Source organism: Camelus dromedarius, chromosome 2, assembly GCF_036321535.1.
Source record: "Camelus dromedarius isolate mCamDro1 chromosome 2, mCamDro1.pat, whole genome shotgun sequence".
Classification (NCBI taxonomy): Eukaryota; Metazoa; Chordata; class Mammalia; order Artiodactyla; family Camelidae; genus Camelus; species Camelus dromedarius.
The window spans coordinates 77904620-77922600 of NC_087437.1; the positions used below are offsets into that span (position 1 = coordinate 77904620).

General features: G+C 38.9%; 1 long non-coding RNA gene across 5 annotated transcripts; it reads right to left on the bottom strand.

The window, feature by feature from the left end:
* Window positions 1-6987: 6987 nt before the first annotated feature.
* LOC105087710 (uncharacterized) lies at window positions 6988-11596 on the bottom strand. 5 transcript variants are annotated; one of them, XR_010384606.1, is made up of 3 exons: window positions 11169-11596; window positions 9613-9723; window positions 6988-7521 (listed from the first exon to the last, which is right to left on the bottom strand). It is a non-coding gene; the product is annotated as an uncharacterized LOC105087710 (long non-coding RNA). The 5 variants fall into 5 exon arrangements; XR_010384609.1 differs by having other exon boundaries at window positions 11478-11587; XR_004138326.2 differs by lacking the exon at window positions 11169-11596 and adding an exon at window positions 10958-11132 and having other exon boundaries at window positions 9613-9794.
* Between the last annotated feature and the right edge of the window lie 6385 nt (window positions 11597-17981).

A 17981-nucleotide genomic window follows, 5' to 3' on the forward strand; every position in this document is an offset into this window, starting at 1 on the left:
GTGCCAGCCTCCTGAGATTTCTGTGAGGATTAAACAAGATCACACAAATAACTGGCTAGATACAGTAGAAGGAGCTTGGGCTTTGGGGAGTAATCAGAGTCTAGTTAAAAATCTCTGCTCTGCATTCAGCAGGTGACCTTGAGCAAAACTCAGTCTCTTATAATCAAAGTGTGGTAATCCATCACAGTACCACCTTCAAAGATGTGCAGCTAAATTGAAATGATATACATTCTATGAATTAAGTATATTATACATCCACATATTTAGGACAAATATGATTGTATGTAAGTTGCTTCCAGAATTCCTTTTAGAGAGGAATTGGTCCTTGTACGAGAAAATGCCTTAAAAAGACACTAGGAGCAGTAACTCCAAAAGCCACTAGTGACATATAGGTAGACCACAAAAGTGATGGTGCAACTACTCTGTAATAAACAATATAATAAAAATAAAATGAAGAATTACAAAATAACAGAAATAAGAATGAAGAGAGGGATGCTGAGAAAAGAAGGGACAAGGACTAAGCAATACAATTATGAGTTTAGAAATGGTGGAAACCCTTCAAATAGCTTATAAATAATCAGTTACAGTTATTGGACAGTTACTAGAAATTAGGTTATTCTAAGCAATTTATATGAATTAATGGAATAATTTCCCCTCAAAAGAACCCTCTGAGGTAGATGCTATTATCATCTTCATTCTACTCATGAAGAAACTGAAGCCCAGAGACATGAAGTAAATTTCCCAAGGTCACACAGTGATTCATAGTGATAGTAAAAAGTAATGCCTTCTACTTAAAGCACTTTGATGTTAGAGCTTCATTTCTATCACTATCCATTTTGCTAATCAGAAATATCTAACAGTAAATTTATGACTTTCCTTTTGGTTGGGAGGGGTTTGATTTAAACATAAATTCCTTTATCTTTCCCAAACTTTAATAAAGCCCCACTTCTCAAATACATTTTCCTTGAGGAGATTAATAAGGCAGTGCACCCTATCTGCATGAGCCAGGTTCAGTGCATGTGAAATGATGACAAGAACATTTCTAGACTGAAATAATTTAGAGTAAGAGCTCAGAGTCAGAAATCATCTTGAGGTGTAAACTCCACAAAACAATGTAGTTGAGAGAGTATTTGTCTTTCAAAATCTAGGGAATGGGAGATTGGATTCACCTTACCTGGTTCTTAACTGGAGGATATTTTCTAGCTGCATCCGGATCACAATCGCTTTTCTTACAACTGAGAATACATAGTATTCCAATGATATTTACCAGTTTAGTCATGCATCAGAGCATCATAATGAGTGCTTCTTATTGCAAGAAATAAAATGAATAATGTTCAACCAGAGAAAAACATATTTCTTGTTACCTGAAACATGAGAAGTGTTTTGCATTTCCAATATAAAAGAATTCACCATCAATCAGGACAGTATTCTCAAAGTAGTGACATAGCACAGCAGGCAACTTCCCTACTTAGAAACTGTTGAAATCAGAACTCAGGACCCCAGAGGCTCAGGCTGGGAACCTTTGCCCTATCTGTACTAACCCATCAGTATGTGAAAACAGGTGAGGCAGATGAGGCATTTGAAGAGTTGAGGTGATTTTTTCTTCTGATTAGTGGAAACAATTTCCCACTGGAGATGAAATTTCCCAAAGATGGTTTTGGAGGCTGGTGACATTTGTTCTTTACCACCTTTATCATAGTATTTTCTGTGCCTCCCTAGTTTTTGAACAAAATGTGTATGCAATTCAAGAGCAGGCAACGAATCTGATTCACTTTCTTCCCCTCTTCCCCACCCCCCCCCATGGATGATTACACATTTCTAGCCAATACTTTTGTAAATACACTGGTTACTCTATAAGTATTTATGTATGAATGATAAGGTGTGAGAAAGAGTTCTTCTTTATAAAACATAGATCTCGAAACATAACAGGGAGAGTGAAATAAGGAGATGAAATGTGTTTCCACTGGGTCTTCAGTGATTGGACTGGTGTGATTCTGGTATCAATTCCAGCGTGTGGGTTTTTTCTCACACCACCAAGCACTTCTTGGACACCAGCTGGATGTTCACAATTAAACTCAGTTTTGACAGTATCTACCTGGTGATAGCATCAACCAGATGGAAGAGAAACACAGGGGAAGGAGAATACACACACTCTCCCCAAATTGCCACGTGTTCACCAACCTGGAAGCTCTTGGGATCCAGTCCTTTCAGGTTTTAATGGAGACTTCATTATGTAGACATTGCTGATTACATTCTTGGCCACTGGTGATTGAACTCAGTTTCTAGCCCCTCTCCCCTCCCAGGAGGTCCAGAAATGGGACTAAAAGTTTCACCCACTAATCACACAGTTGGATTTCCTGGCAACCAGGCCTCATCCTTAGGTGACCTAGGGGCTTTCCAAAAGTCACCGCACTAACATAACAAAAGATATTTTTATCACTCTCCTTACTTAGGAAATTCCAAAGGTTTTAGGAGCTCTGTGTCAGGAATGAAGTCAAAATCAGATATTATATTTCTTAGTATAACTTACAATATCACAACTAGTCTGACTAAAGTTTAGGAAAGGCAAATAGAATGAGTCAAGTCCTAGTCACTACAGTGAAAACTTTCAAATATAAACTGAGGAAACAATCTACAGAACAAGAGAGTGAAAAAATCCATTTGCCAGATCAATGAGAATAAAAGAAAAAGAGCCATGCTGAGAATAGAAGCCTGACTAGTAAAGGTTTTGAGTGACCGGGCAGGGGACAGTAAGGGCCTTGCCTAGTGCACTGATGAAAAAAATCGAAATTAAGGGCTAAGTGGCATTTATATTAAGTCTAGGAATATATAACTATTTTCAAAAGGCACAAGGATTACACAGGTATAGATAACAGATGTGTTTTATTTCTGGACCCTAAGGTTTTTAAGTCAATGATTCCTAGAATGACTCTAGATATGGACTGGAGGGCAGATGCTCCCAAGAAATATTCCCTTGAATTTTATTGTTGAAATTAAATTGTTAGTAATAATATCAGTTATCACTTCAACAAGATTTTGCAGCTCACATCTTCAACAGCATTGGCTAATAAAGCCATATGACTGGAGCTCAGGAGGGCAGAAACTTTCAAAGCTTATGGTAAACATTATGTTCTTATTTCAGACTGTAGCGCGCTCAATGTCTGGGTACAAAGAGAAATTCATAGCTATTTCAGTCAAAGTAGAAATCCACTTAGTCATTTTCCTTCCTGTCTTAGACATGAGAAATGGAGAATGAATCTGGCTAAGCTCTTTTACTATGAAATCTACACCCTAACTATAAAATAGATGCCAAAAACTCTCAGTGTATTAAACACTCAAAATTCATCAGTGATTTCAGTAGGTACATTAAATGTACTCAAAAATTATAACAGTCTGGGTTCACCCTGCAACTTGAGAGTTCCTTTTCAGAGATCTCTATGTGTTTTCAACTTTTAACAGTTATTTCAGTTTTCAGTAAGCAGAAAATGACTCACTGTGGTTATTCAAATGTTTGATACCTTAAAGGAAATTGCAACTTGATTACATCTCAAGAAGTTCTCCAGAGTTCTCTCTACTTGTTTTGTCATGTATCTGCTAGCCATTATGATCTATGATACTTTCATTCAGGAGTTTGAGGTGGATATATAGTGACTGTAGAAATATGAAAACAATGCATATTTGATTTTCTAAAACAAACAAATCATCATGGATTTAATGGACTTCTGAAAGCCAAATTAATAAAATACTAACTAGGCCCAGGCTATCTATACTCTTTCTCCTTAAAATAAGTAAGATAGTTGAATTTACAGGAAAGTATTAAGAAGAAATTCTTGCATAAATGTATAACCCCTAAAGAGTGATATTAATTAGCAAAAAGAAAAAAAGATTAATAACACTGAATGAAGTCTCATTGATTATGTAATATACAAAAGAATCTTAGAATTTTAATGTTTCCCAGAGCTTGTAAGTAATGTAAATGAAAAGTTTTCAATCTTTATTGAAATACAAAACTTTTTCTTCTAATGTAGCCTTACTCTAAAGTCCAATTTCCCAGAGCTTGTAAGTAATGTAAATGAAAAGTTTTCAATCTTTATTGAAATACAAAACTTTTTCTTCTAATGTAGCCTTACTCTAAAGTCCAATTTGCTACTTCCCCTTTGTCTGACCCATTCAAACCACAGCAGTCTCCTCACTATTCCTAAATATACCTTCCATATTCCCACATCAGGGCCTTTCCGCTTGTTGTCTCTAATCCTTAGAACTCGTTTCCCCAGTTACTAGTGTAGCTTACTACATCACCTCTTTCAAGGTATTTGTTCAAATATTACCTTCTCATCAAAGCTTTCCATGAACAACTGTTTAAAATTTCAACCCCTAACCCCAGCCCTCCTTATCTCCCTTTCCTTCTACAGTCTTTTCTCCATCAACTCTATCACTATATAACATAATAGATATTTAACTTAAGTATCTTGGATATGGTCTGCCCCCCTCGACTAGATTGAAAGCTCAATGAGGGCAGAAACGTGTGTCTGTTTTATTCTTTACTATCTGCCTAGAATAGACAGACACATTAGTAGTCACACCATGCTAGTTGATGAATGAGTTCATCAATTCATGAATACTTGAATGAATAATATATTATTTTGTAAGGTAATTAATAAACTGATGCAAGTAGGGCTCTTTTGGCTGAAGTTTGATATGCAGCCTGAAGGTTTCACTTCCTCCTTTAGACACTTTAAAGCTTTTCAGCATTCAGCACCAGTCTAGCTATATCATATGACAGATGAGGTAATTGAGGTCCCAGGACCCAGAAGACTTAACCAACATTTACACAGGTATGGGTACCACTCTTGCTTAAATGCAAATGGACCACTTTCTGGTAGAGTAAATAAACAAGATACTCTGTAATGTTTTAGTCAAATTCTCATAATAATAATAAGAAGAAAAAATTGGATGCATATTAGACATTATTAATCAATATTTAAATACAGTGTATTTATCCAGACTCTTTTCAGAACAAACATTCTTAATAATGTTCTGCATCACATTTCACTAAGGCATGATTATGGATGCAGTATCAATATTGCAAAGTCTGCAGAGGTGGTTCAGTACTCAAGATTTTAAGCCTCAGTGTTCTTTATGCTTTGTTCTTTACAGGGTGGATTTGGCAAAATTATAATTCAAAGCAATTCCACAAACATAGATGATTCATAACCTGTTCAGCTAACAGCGCTATAGGACAAATATTTGATTTAATTTAATGTCCAGCATTTTAACATTACACGGAGGTGTTTAATGTGTTTACTTTTCTTTGTAAGGGCAAAAAATTCACTTAGTAATTGTAACCTCAAGGTGAAAAGCTTATGAGAAAATACAGTACGTTTTAAAAGAGCTATATAAGCCAGTGCATAAAAAGATTTATTAGCATGTACATACTTTCAGTGAAATCACCAGAATCTGTGATGGGTTCTAGCTGGCAGGGAGGTAGGTTAAATGATGTTTGGCTATTGCTTCTAGTTTTGAAATTCGGTTAAAACTAGTTAATTGATACATTTCTACAGGAAAATGATTTGCCTTTTTATGGAGAATGACAACCAGGTTATAGAGTGATGCACACTGTCCAAGACTGCTTAACACATCAAGTGAGAAGAGAGTCCCCAAAGAGCAGAACTCTCCATTATTTTTCCTAGACTCAAGGATATTTCAAAAGACAGCAAGGGCCATGGTTATTTCTCAGATTTTTTTCAGGGCTGAGTCAAATCTTGAGTTCAGGATTAAACAAACTCTAAATTCAACCTTTAAAGGCAAAGGCATGTCAAGGGCACCTTGAAGTGTGAATAGCGGGGGAATCATACTCATTTAGCCTGACTGAGAAGAAGAGCCTGGGTTACTCCACACCAGTAACTGAATCATCTCACTTCTGCCCTCATACCATCTTCAACTTCTGGGATCTTCCCAGAGAGTCTAAGAAAAATTCCCAAATTACTCTATCTTGAGATGATTTTCCACCATCCGCTTGAATTCCTGCCATGAAATCTAAAATGTGAAGACTATTTTTCTAGTGCTGATTTGTCTTCTCCTTTCTTTGCTTCCCAACTTAGCACCTTGTCTTTGGCTTCTTCTGTGAAGGCTCAGTGTTTCCAGTCAAATAATAAAGCCATGACAATTTATGAAAGAAGGAATGAATGTACTGTGGTCTGTGTGCCAATGAAAGAGATGTTTCAAGAGCGATGAGTTACCGGTCAGAAAAACAAAATAACAATATGTCAGCATATCTTAGAATATAGGCTAAAAGGGAATTTATTTCTTGGTATTTCCCCCATCTGCTTTTTTTTTTTTGTTTTTAGGCTGGGAGACATTATTTTCATAATCCTAGTCAACCAGCAAGAGTTTGTCATCACATAGGGGAAATTTTTACTAAGGTTTAGTAATGGTCAGGATACTTTCAACTGAAAGTGACAAAAACCCAGTCCAAATAGCTTAATCAAAAAAAAAAAAAAAAAAAAAAAGAGGGGGGACTCACGGGTTTAAGTGACTGGGAATCCCCAAAGAGTGTCTATTTTTCAGTATGGCATCATTGAAACAATTGAGCAAAGTCATCAAGGTGCTTTGTCCTTTCCTCATACTTCAGCTCTGCATGCCTTTGCCTGTCTCTGACTGTTTTCTCGATTTTCTCTGCTGCAGAACAGCTCCCTCCCTGCTGAAAAGATCTTTACCTCAGACCTAAGCCTATATTCACAGAGACGGAAATCCTAAAGGGAGAGATATACTCCCACTCTTGGGAAAGTTTGATTGGCTTTGCCCATCTCCTGAATAATTTCTGTGAATAAGAAGATCCAGGACCACAACTGGCCAGGCCAGAGTCGTTTGCCCCACCTGCATCCAGAGGGCAGGTGGGCATCATACTTTTCAGTACCTCAGAATCGCAGGGATGTGGGCCATTCCCCAAGGAGCAAACAAACAAACAAACAAAATCTATGGTAGAAATCTACTTCATTTCCTTTATGTTATTTTTTAATTGGTTCTTAGGACCAATTTGCTTTCTATCCAGACTTTGTACAACAAGTCTTTTTGATTATCAAGGGGAAAAAACAGAAACATTCTGCAACATAGGAAACCTAATCTTATTTTCATCCTTGCTTCTTTGAAAGGGCTAGATTACTGGCACAAAGGGAAAACAGGCATTATTTGCAGGTACTAGCTAATGTTATTTTCTTCTCATAATCCGATGCACTCTCTAATGATGTGGGGAAAAGGGAAGCGCTGGTGTTGGTCTGTGCTTAGCAGGATGTGAAATCAAGTGACAAAATAAATATTCTGAGAGATTTGCAAGTATATTTAGTTCCCCTGAATACAAGGTCAATATAACATACATTCAGACAGTCTGCCGAACAAGCAGGTATTTCCTCAGGGCTTCTTTTGAAGGTGAGCACAGAGTAACTCTTTTCAACTTTATTGTCCATATATTTGCTAAGGCTCATTTTCCATCAATTTATCACCATCTTCAGTCTGCTGTTGTCCCTGCCATAAAGAAAGAAAAAAGTAGATAAATAGCAGAAATTCATATTGGCCAATCTTTTTGATTCCTCTAGCTTCAATTTCAGTCTTTTAAGTATATTTTCAGGTTTGGCAATTATTGGGACAAGTGCCTGGAGAAAGTTTTAGATGAAATAAATCAACACGTGGTCTTTTTTTCAAGCAAATTGCCATCGCCCAGGAATGCTGATTTTAAGCAAGTAATTGCCCCCAGCCAATCCTAAATCACATTTTCTATTTAATCTAACCACAATTAGCTCAACCTATCTACCTTCTTTGAATAAAACTAGACTAATCCCCATTCCAGCCTTCATGTATTACTCCTTCTTTTTCCAAGAATTACTCCAAATTTCTTCCATTTCTCTTCTAACACGCTGCCTGAGCTTCTCCTCCTCGGTGGTACAGCAGGAGGCTGAAGGCTCTCCAGGGCTGCTCGTGCACATCACTTCTCTATGCTGCCTTCAGTGATGTCACACTGGCAGCTAGAAATCGCAACTGTGCAATTATTTACATGCTGTGGAAATCAGAAATTGGCAAACACTACAAATCAGAGCTGTTTTTGTTTCTGATTTTGAGAGCTGGTTGTTAAACTACTAGCACACTACTGCTGTCCATGGAACTGACTTGAGTGTTCACCAAGCACTCTAATAATGCTTAAGAGCTTGAGTTCAGTGTCAGATAAACTGGAGCTTGGGTTATGGCTCGTTGATCTAGTAGTTATGTGACACTGAGCAAGTTATTTCGCCTGTCTAAGTCAGCTTTCTTAAGTAAAATAATACATGTGAAGGCCATGGTGTAGGAAAGTGCTGAATAGCAGTAGCTGTTTCTTCAACAGCCCTTGATCCTTCATGTGTATACCTTTCAAAGTTTTGATTAGCTAGGTTTCTGGCTGTATGTTGTTGTATTTGCTTTTTTATTCACTGTAAAAACCCCATCTTAGGAAGGATCATCAGAGTATATAACTTAGTGTGTTTGGTAGACAGTGAATTCACAATAAATGCTACTTCAGGACATATTCGTAGAGTAGGCACTCAGATGGTCAGGAATGTGTGCCCAGTGATGCTTGAGAGAACTAGGTCAAGAATAAGGATGTCTAAATTTCAACCTCAGACCATAGCATACAAAACTGCAAGAACCCCTGGATCAAACACTTCTAGTTTTTAATCCCAGTTCTGCCTCTGATTATCTCTGCAGACTTCATCAAGTTACTGACCTCAGCTTCCTTATCTGCTACGTGGACGAAAGAGTAGCTTTGTACTACCTTCAAAATTTAGGAGAGTCAAATGTATTAAAGGATGCTAAATGTGTGGACAATAGTCTCTAAACAAAAGGTGGCTATTACCATTCTTCCACTAGTGATTGTGGAGTTTAATCTTCCTAAACTTCATAGACTTTAACTATATCTATGAAAGTAAGAGGGCTAATTTGGTGCTCTCTCACGAGGCCTTTTTATTTTAAATAAAATTCTTTGTGCCTTAAGCCCTTCATTCTCGAAACTGATAGAAGATTTAATGCCATTATTCTTTGGTGAACAAAATCTCTCCTTTCCAATTTCACTACCTCTAGCCCAGGCCCCCACCATCTGTACAGCAGCTTTCCAACCAGTCACCCTAGCACCTAGCTCCACTCTTCATTCTCCCTGTGGTCATCTTAAGACTGACAGATGCACACATTTGATTATGTCACCCTCTATCTTTAAAATCTCTGCTGGAGTCATTTTACCTACAAGATGAAAGCTAAACTTCCTAGCAAGAGCTAGACATTTCTGCCCCTAGTTTCATATTTGCCCATCTTAGTTTCATAGCACAACACTCTGTCATGAACACAAGGCTTCAGTCAGGTTGAACACACTGTTTCCTAAACATACCCTGGCAGCCTTTCCCACTTGTTCATTACATCTGTGGTTGCCTCAGCCTAAAATGCACCAATCACTCCAACCCTTTGTTTTCCTGGGATACTCTCACTCATATTTCAAGACCCACCTCCCATGTCAAGTAGTCTTTTAAGAAGAATTTCTTAATTCCCTGGGCAGTATTAGTCATGCTGTCTCTGTATTTCTACAGCACTAGCACTTACCTCTTTGAATTGTATTTATCTGTTTACAAGTCTGGCTCCTACACTGGAGCAGTGACTCCTCAGCAGTGATGTGCCACAAGTCTGGAGTCAGGCTGTCTGGTTTATAAACCCCTGCACCAACACATAGTAAATATATAAGCTTGAGAAAGCTACTCAACTTCTGTAATTGCCAGTTCTCTCACCTATAAAATAGAATGTTCCATTATCAGGTTCCTCATAATAATTAAAAGAGAAAATGCATGTAAAGCTCCTACCTGTATGCCTGGCTTATATTCAGGGCTCAATAACTCTCTGAATATTATAAAAGGTGATGTTGATGATGATGACAGAGGAGATAGGAGAGGAGTGATGAAAAAGAAACCTCACTTATTTTTTCAATCCCTGGACCATTTCCCAGAACCTGGCATCTAGTAAGTACTCAGTGCATGTTTGTTGAATGAATAGTTGTACAGCACAGCTAAAATGACAGATACCAGCTCTTTTCTCAACTTTGAGTCCACAATGTTGAATTAGTTTTTAAGATGCCATAGATTGAGGAGGAAGGAGACGGGAGAAGGGGAGAAAAAGGATGGTAGGGGAAAGAGAAGGGAAGTACTGTGTTCAGTGTGCAGAGAGCAGCTCTTTGCAGCTTTGTCTAAAGCATTTCTATTATTGTTAGTATTAGGAACTGAGACAGGTTTAAAAAGAAAACAAAGGAGTAAAGCAGTGAGGATTCCCAGTCTAGAGAACAGACCCCCAGTAGGCACCACTTGGGTGTAAGGGCAGTTAAAGCAAATTACTTTGATGTGCTCTGAGAGCCTCGAGGGCAAAACAGCAACCCAGCGAGGGGTTGGAATGCAAGGGTCTTGGAATGAAAACAAGGAGGCCGGCAGGGAAGGCCCACTTGACTTCGAAACCCCTGGACTCAAAGGAATGGAACGTCGAGAGTGGAAGTTCAGGTTTGAGGAGGAGTATAGTCTGGAGGTACTGAACGGGTTAAAACAAAACCAAAACCAAACCCTGATACGCAAGACATGAAAACCGAGAAATATTCATTCAATTAGCCCAAAAGGCAGGCCAGGAATTAGACTAGGGATGCTGTGGGATTGGGATACCAGAAAATAAAGTAGGGAAGGAGAAAAACCAAGGAGGTGGAGAGAGAAGCAGTTTCAAAGAAGAAAACAATGCTCTCGTTCCCACTAAATGTTGGATGCTCCCCAGACCAGGGAAACGACTGATTCCCTTCTGCGTTCGGGAGAGAAAACAACAAACAAAAACAGAAATAGAAACAGAAACAAATAGGGGTGCTTTCGTTTTCTCTCCCTCCTGCCTTCCTCCGACCGTGCTCTTCTTACAGCCTGCGCACCAAGGTTCTCCCCCGCGGTCCACGGCCCCGCATCCTTCCGGGCCCCCAGCAGCAGGCCCATTCTCCAGACACAAGTTGGGTTTGGTCCTGAGAAGGCACAGGCCAGGAAGCTGACCCGGTTTTTTCTCCCTCTCGTTTTTTCTCTCCTCCCCTCCGCTCCCCCGGGTCCCTCCGCCCCCCGGGTCCCTCCGCCCTTCTCTCCAGCTGTCACCTGCCCCTCCCTGCCCAAGCCCTGGCCGAGCCCGCGGCCGCAGGAGGGCCGGCGGATGTGCCCGGAGAGTTGGCAGGATCCCAAAGGGAACCGTCGCTCTTCCTCTTCAGCAAACCACTGTCTTTCGGAGTGGAAACTGATTTCCATGGCCCAGGACCGTCTTGTCTACCACCCTCGGGACAGACACCGCGCGTGGTCCCTGGCTCCTGACTCGGGATCCGACACGCCCGGCTGGCCGCGCCTTGTCCCCCGCTGCCCCGAGAGGCTGGAGCACTGCCAGTCCCCCGGTTTGGGTCGCGTGGTTCCTGCCTGTCACAGAAGACATCGTGGTCAAGGTGTGGTCCCTTGCAATCCTCCCGGGGTTCCGTTCGTCTAGATGAAGGGCCGCAGCCTGACTCCTTGGTCAGAAGCCGCTGATTCATCGTTTCCGGCAAATGGGTTGACTGATACACAGAGAGAAAAGAACGCCACAAACATGTTAAACAAAATAAGCAAGAACATGCTTATGTCTTGTCATTATCATTGGCAAAAAGAAGTCCAAGGTTTTCCCAAATTTTTGCCAGTGAGCCCCTCCCTAGTAGTCCTACTGCCCCCATAGACACTCATTATAAATGACTGTATATTCCACAGAATGTCTTGAAATGATGATTGTACCTAAATAAACACCTGGACCTACCCAGAATAAATACTGCTGTTTTTACTAGAAGGAATTCCTCAGCAACGAAAAATGTGTAATTTCTGGAAGGTTACAACGTGAATTCTCCTCCGGAAACCGGAGACAGGATTGTGAACTAGCCAATACAGCTGACCTCGTTGCTGAAATGAAAGGCCCTTCATGTCTTAGGGGTGTTGGGGGACTGATTTATATTTAGTTGACAATGCTGATCTTGGCATAATTGATACATAGAAAGTTATTGAATTGATGTGTGAAAGAAAATCATAAGAAATCCTACAGCAATATCTGAAAGAGAGCATTTAATTCTCTGTCACTCAAGAAAAAGGAACAGTTCAGCTTTCAAAATGTATCTACATTCTACAGTCAGCCAATAAAACATAATCCCCACTCAGGCAATTAGAGGAGAGCTTGGGGTTGCTGTTGGGATTCTGAGCTTGGTTAAAGCAAATAAAATACTGTAGAAGGAACGGAATCAAACTTGTTGAAACTTGGATTTGCAGAAATATAAGGTAGCTTGGAGAAGATGAATTCAGGTGGAAAATGACCTTTCTATTATGTTCAGGAAGGCATTAGAGTGTCAGGAGAAATGTTGGAAAGGAGATTTATTACCATAAGCACAGTTGACAAGTTCCATTTTGTTGAGTATCTTGGATGGAGGAAGGAAACCAGCATTTCAGGAGGTGATTAAAAAAAAGCTCTGAAGAGAGTGTTCAGTAATGCAAGGAGACCTGAGTTGGGGAGGAATATACTGCTCTCTGTCTGCTGAGAGGCTCCTGAGAGACTTAGAGGCCCCCGTTCCACCACAGACTTGCCTAGTCCTTGTCTGAATATTTGTGCTAGATGGCTTACATGAGATATGAGATGGGCTGGATACAACATGGGGGGTGTGTGTGTACCTGTGTATATTTGTATGTGTGCAAGTATATTTGTATCTATCTCTCTCTATATATATTCAGAGATGAGGAGATGAGGAGGGGATTTTCAAAAATATAAATCATTTTTTGTAGTAAAGTGAAGTCACACGTATATATTGTTTTTCATTTTGAAGGCCACATTCGAGATGTGCACATGCCTCACGTGGCCTAGAGGGCTAATGTTAGGATTCCCATTTTAAAGATGAGGAATTGAAGATAAAAGAAGGGAAGTGATTTTTCTGGATGTCTTTTTCACTTTGCTATGAAACCTTTCACAGTGTTTGTGATTCATAAGCACAAATTTTAAACCTACATGGGGCCCCAGCACGTCCTCTTTTCTTGAGCATTTTCCCACTCTCCTTCTTAGTTTGAATATTTAGGTAATATCTGATCAAAATTTTCAACAAGTCTCCATGTTCACTTCCTATTTTTTTCCCTTGCTTTGTTTTCTCCTTAGCACTCTGACTCTTTAACACATCTTAAATTTTACAGATTCGTCTTGCTTTTTTCATGTGCTTTTCTGCTCCAGGGATTACACTCTGTGAAGACACAGAATTATTTTGATGGGTGAGGTGGAGATTTTATATATATATTTTTTCTGCTGTATCCTTAGTGCCAAGAAAAGTGCCCAGCAAACAGAAGGTGCTAGATAAATGTTTGTTGAATAAATGAATGTGCACATACATGAATGGAGGAAGGCTTGAAAATAGTCTATTTACATCCAATTAGCATCTATCTGCTGCTGCTTTTTTGTTAGGGACGGATGCTAATTAATAACCTATAGGAAAAATAATGAAATCAAGCTCACTGGACATGACGTGGAGATGATATTTTGTATTTGTTTGCCTTAGTTCTTTCTGACTTTCCATGAAATGTGGTGTTTGGAACCTCACTTCAGATGGCCAAATCCTGCCTCTGTTATGACAGGGAAATTTCTGGTATGTTTTCTGTCTTTGCTGCCTTGTACTCTGCCTTCACCTTTCTCTCGTGTGTGCACAATCCTCAGGAAATGCCCCCTGCCTTCCTCCAGCCAGGAATGTGTTTTTCCTGGACCAGTGCCTTTTACTTAGGATCTTTCCAAATTTTTCCCTCCCTCATTAAATTTTATCTACCACTTTTTTCCATTCCCCCTGGTGTCTACTTTCCCTACTGTTTTATACTTCCTAGGTAATACATTTGTATTTTGTAACAATTAAGTAGACTTAGAATTACAAGACCACATAATACAGCTTCTCTCCTAGTGAACCAAATCCTTTCTATAGCTTGACAAATGTGAGTGAGAACTCAGTTTCTGGATGTAAGACAGATGTGCTTTCTGCCTTTCATGAATTATGTGATTTGGGGCAAATTACTTAACCTCTCTAAGCTTTGGACCCTTCATTTAAGAATGATGACAAAATAGATCTCATCTCCCAGGGCCACTGTGAGTATTAAGTAGAATATGCAGGGGCAGCACATCAAATAATTCCTTGTCAGTAGTAACCACTAATAAATAGTAGCTATTCCTAGTAACAACATCCCTGATAAATGGTCTTCCAGACTCCATTTCAATGCCATCAGTGTTGGGAGAGAGATCGCTACTTTCCTGAATTAATCTGTTCTTTTTGGAGCTACACTGTGCACCTCCTGTAAAGATCCTTTTTAATTAGCCTAAACCTCATCCCTCATAGCTTCCATCTGTAGTCTCTCGTATTTACTTGGAGAAGCATAAAGGAGGTGTGGACTGTTATGGTCTGAATGTCTGTATCCTCCTCACCCCCAGTTTATATGTTGAAGCCCTAACCCTCAGTGTGATGGTATTTGGGGGCAGGGCTTTTGGGAGGTAATTAAACATAGATGAGGTCATGAGAGTGGTTCCCTCATGATGGATTAGTGCCCTGAAAAAAAGAAGAAGAGACAAGCGGACTTTCCAGGAGCATGCACTGATGAAAGGGCATGTGAACACACGGCAAAATGCCAGTCATTACAAACCAGGAAGAGAGCCCTCACCAAAAACCATATCTACTTGGGCACCTTGGGCTTGGGCTTTCCAGCGTCTGGAATTGTGAGAAATAAACATCTGTTGTTTAAGTCACCCAGTCTATGGTGTTTTGCTATAGCATCCTGAGCTAAGATATGTGCCCTCTTATTCATAAATTTTAAAAAAATTTCTAAACACAGTTATTATAGCCTATCTTTATCTTCTCCATTTCAAACTAAGATTTTCCAGTTCCTTCAACTGCTGTTCATCTGTAATGATTTTTCACTCTACCACCAACTGCCTGTTCATGAAAACGTCTAGTTTACCTATATGCCTCTTCAAGAGATGCACCAGAAAGACATGCAATAGCCTAATTATTATCTAACTAGTATCAATTAGGGGAGATATTATCTCACAGGTCTGACAGTCTATTCTTTATTTTTCTTTTTATTATTTACTTTTTTAATTGAAGTATAGTCAGTTACAATGTGTCAATTTCTGGTGTACAGCACAATGTCCCTGTCATGCATATACATACATATATTCATTTTCATATTCTTTTTCATTAAAGGTTACTATAAGATATTGAATATAGTTCCCTGTGCTATACATAAGATTTTTTAAAATCTGTTTTTATATATAGTGGCTAACATTTGCAAATCTCAAACTCCCAAATTCATCCCTTCTCACCCCCTTTCTCCTGGTAACCATAAGATTGTTTACTATGTCTGGGAGCCTGTTTCTGTTTTGTAGATGAGTTCATTAGTGTCCTCTTTTTTCTTTTTTTAAGATTCCACATATGAGTGATATCATATGGTATTTTTCTTTCTCTTTCTGGCTAACTTTACTTAGAATGACAATCTCTAGGTCCATCCATGTTGCTGCATGGCATTATTTTATTCTTTTTATGACTCAGTAGTATTCCGTTGTATAAGTATATTCCAACTTCTTTATCCAGTCATCTGTTGATGGACATTTAGGTTGTTTCCATTATGTGGCTATTGTATATAGTGCTGCTATGAACATTGGGGTGCATGTATCTTTTTGAATTAGAGTTCACTCTGGAATATATGCTCAGGAGTGAGTTTGCTGAATCATATGGTAAGTCTATTTTCAGTTTTTTGAGGAATCTCCATACGGTTTTCCATAATGGCTGCACCAAACTACATTTCCACCAACAGTGTAGGAGGCTTCCCTTTTCTCCACACCCTCTCCAGCATTTATTGTTTGTGGACTTTTGAATGATGGCCATTCTGACTGATGTGAGGTGATACCTCATTATAGTTTTGATTTGAATTTCTCTTATAATTGGCTATATTGAACATTTTTCATGTATCTATTGGCCATTTGTATGGGCATTCTATTCTTTTCCTTTGAGTTTTTTGTGTGGGGGAGGGTAGGTAATTAGGTATATTTATTTATTTATTTATAGAGGAAGTACTGGGGATTGAACCCAGGACCTTGTGCATGCTAAGCATGTGCTCTACCACTTGAGCTATATTCTCCCCTCTAGGCATTATATTCTTGATGGAGGCTATCTCATTAGATTCCTTGGCAACCATGCCACACAGTTGGAGGCATGTCTATCTTGCCAAACACAAGGTAGGAACAGAGTAAGATCTCTGGGTCCTTTTCACATGAAGTACTGATAATCCAGGTCTAGCCTGTTCTGTACATGAGTAACTAAGAGTGTGTCTAACTGCAGGGTTTAATATTTATTTCTATTAAGTCACGCTAAAGGAACTTCTGGACACAGTGCCTTCGACCTATTGTTCCCAACCTTTTCTTTTCCTTTTCAGTACACATTAATGATGATATTCACATGAAAGACAAATGCCCATGGGCACACCCATGCTTATTTAAAATTTCTATCTGTTGGTTTTAACTCCACCCTTTACTATTCTGTACAAAAGAGCATATCAGAACTTGAGTGAGTGAACCACATGACTAAATGTAAAAAGCAATAGCCTAAAGCTTTTAGAAGATTACATAGGCTAATCTTCATGATACTAGGAAAGAAAATAATTATTTATACAATATCAAAAAGAAAGAGAGAAAGCATAAATAATAAAGGAAGAATTTGAGACATTTAACTTCCTTAAATAAATCAACAATCCCCATAAACAGAATGAAAGATATTTACAACACATATATTTGACAGAGGACTATTATTCTCCCTTAAATTATAAAGAATTCTCAAAAAGTATTAAGAAAAGGACAATCAATAGAGAAATGGGCAAAAAACTTAAATATGTTCAGAAAGAGATACTTGACTGAACAAAAATCACTTGAAAAAAGTTAGCAATTGTAATCAGGGAAATATAACTTAGAACTCAGTGAGCTAGCATTTGATACCCACCAGAGCTGTAAAAGTTAAAATGACTGACCATACCAAATGTGAGGGAGGAGTTACAGTAATGAGAACTCTCATGATCTACTGGTAGACATTCCAATTGATACAACCAGTCTGGGAAACATTTTGGCATAACCTAGTCAAATTAAACATGTGCTTATGTTACATACTACACAGGTTAGAGTTCAAGATACTGTAAAATAAAATCTCAGCACTATTCACCTCTCATATAATGTCTCAAGTGACTTCTGAGGATTCTTCTGTCTTTTATCAGTTGATCCTTTCTTAGGTCATTGTCTATCTTTGCGTGGTCTGTAAGCTGGATTGCAGGCACATCAATGTCCCAGAGTGTGTGTGGGAAGGGGAAGGAGAGCATACAGGAGCACACAGCCAATTTTTTATGTCTAGACTAGGAAGCATCATATTTCCTTTTCACTTGGACTCTGTTAGCGAGAACTTAGTCACATGGCTGAAAATCATTAGAAAGCTGGAAAGTGTCTCCTCTAGTCCACTACTTTTATGGAGTAAGATTAGGGTAGATGGTAATGAACAATCTCTACTACACTTTGTGACACAGAAATTCCACTCCTAGGTATATATCTAGAGACTTGTTTCTAAATATCCATCAGGAGACACTGTACAAGAATATTCACAGTGACACTGCTTCAGTAACCAAAAAAAGTCTGGAATGTTTGGATTATCCATTTGAATTATCCATTGACAATAAATGTCATGGATGGCATTCCATTGATTGTCCATTCCATAACAATCTATTGACATAAAAATGACAGAATAAATGAATTAATGTGTACAGTGGAATACTATACAGTTATGAAAATAAACTGAGCCCACACATCAACATAGATGAATGTCACAGCAATGCTAAAAATGTATGCAAGTCACAGAGTAT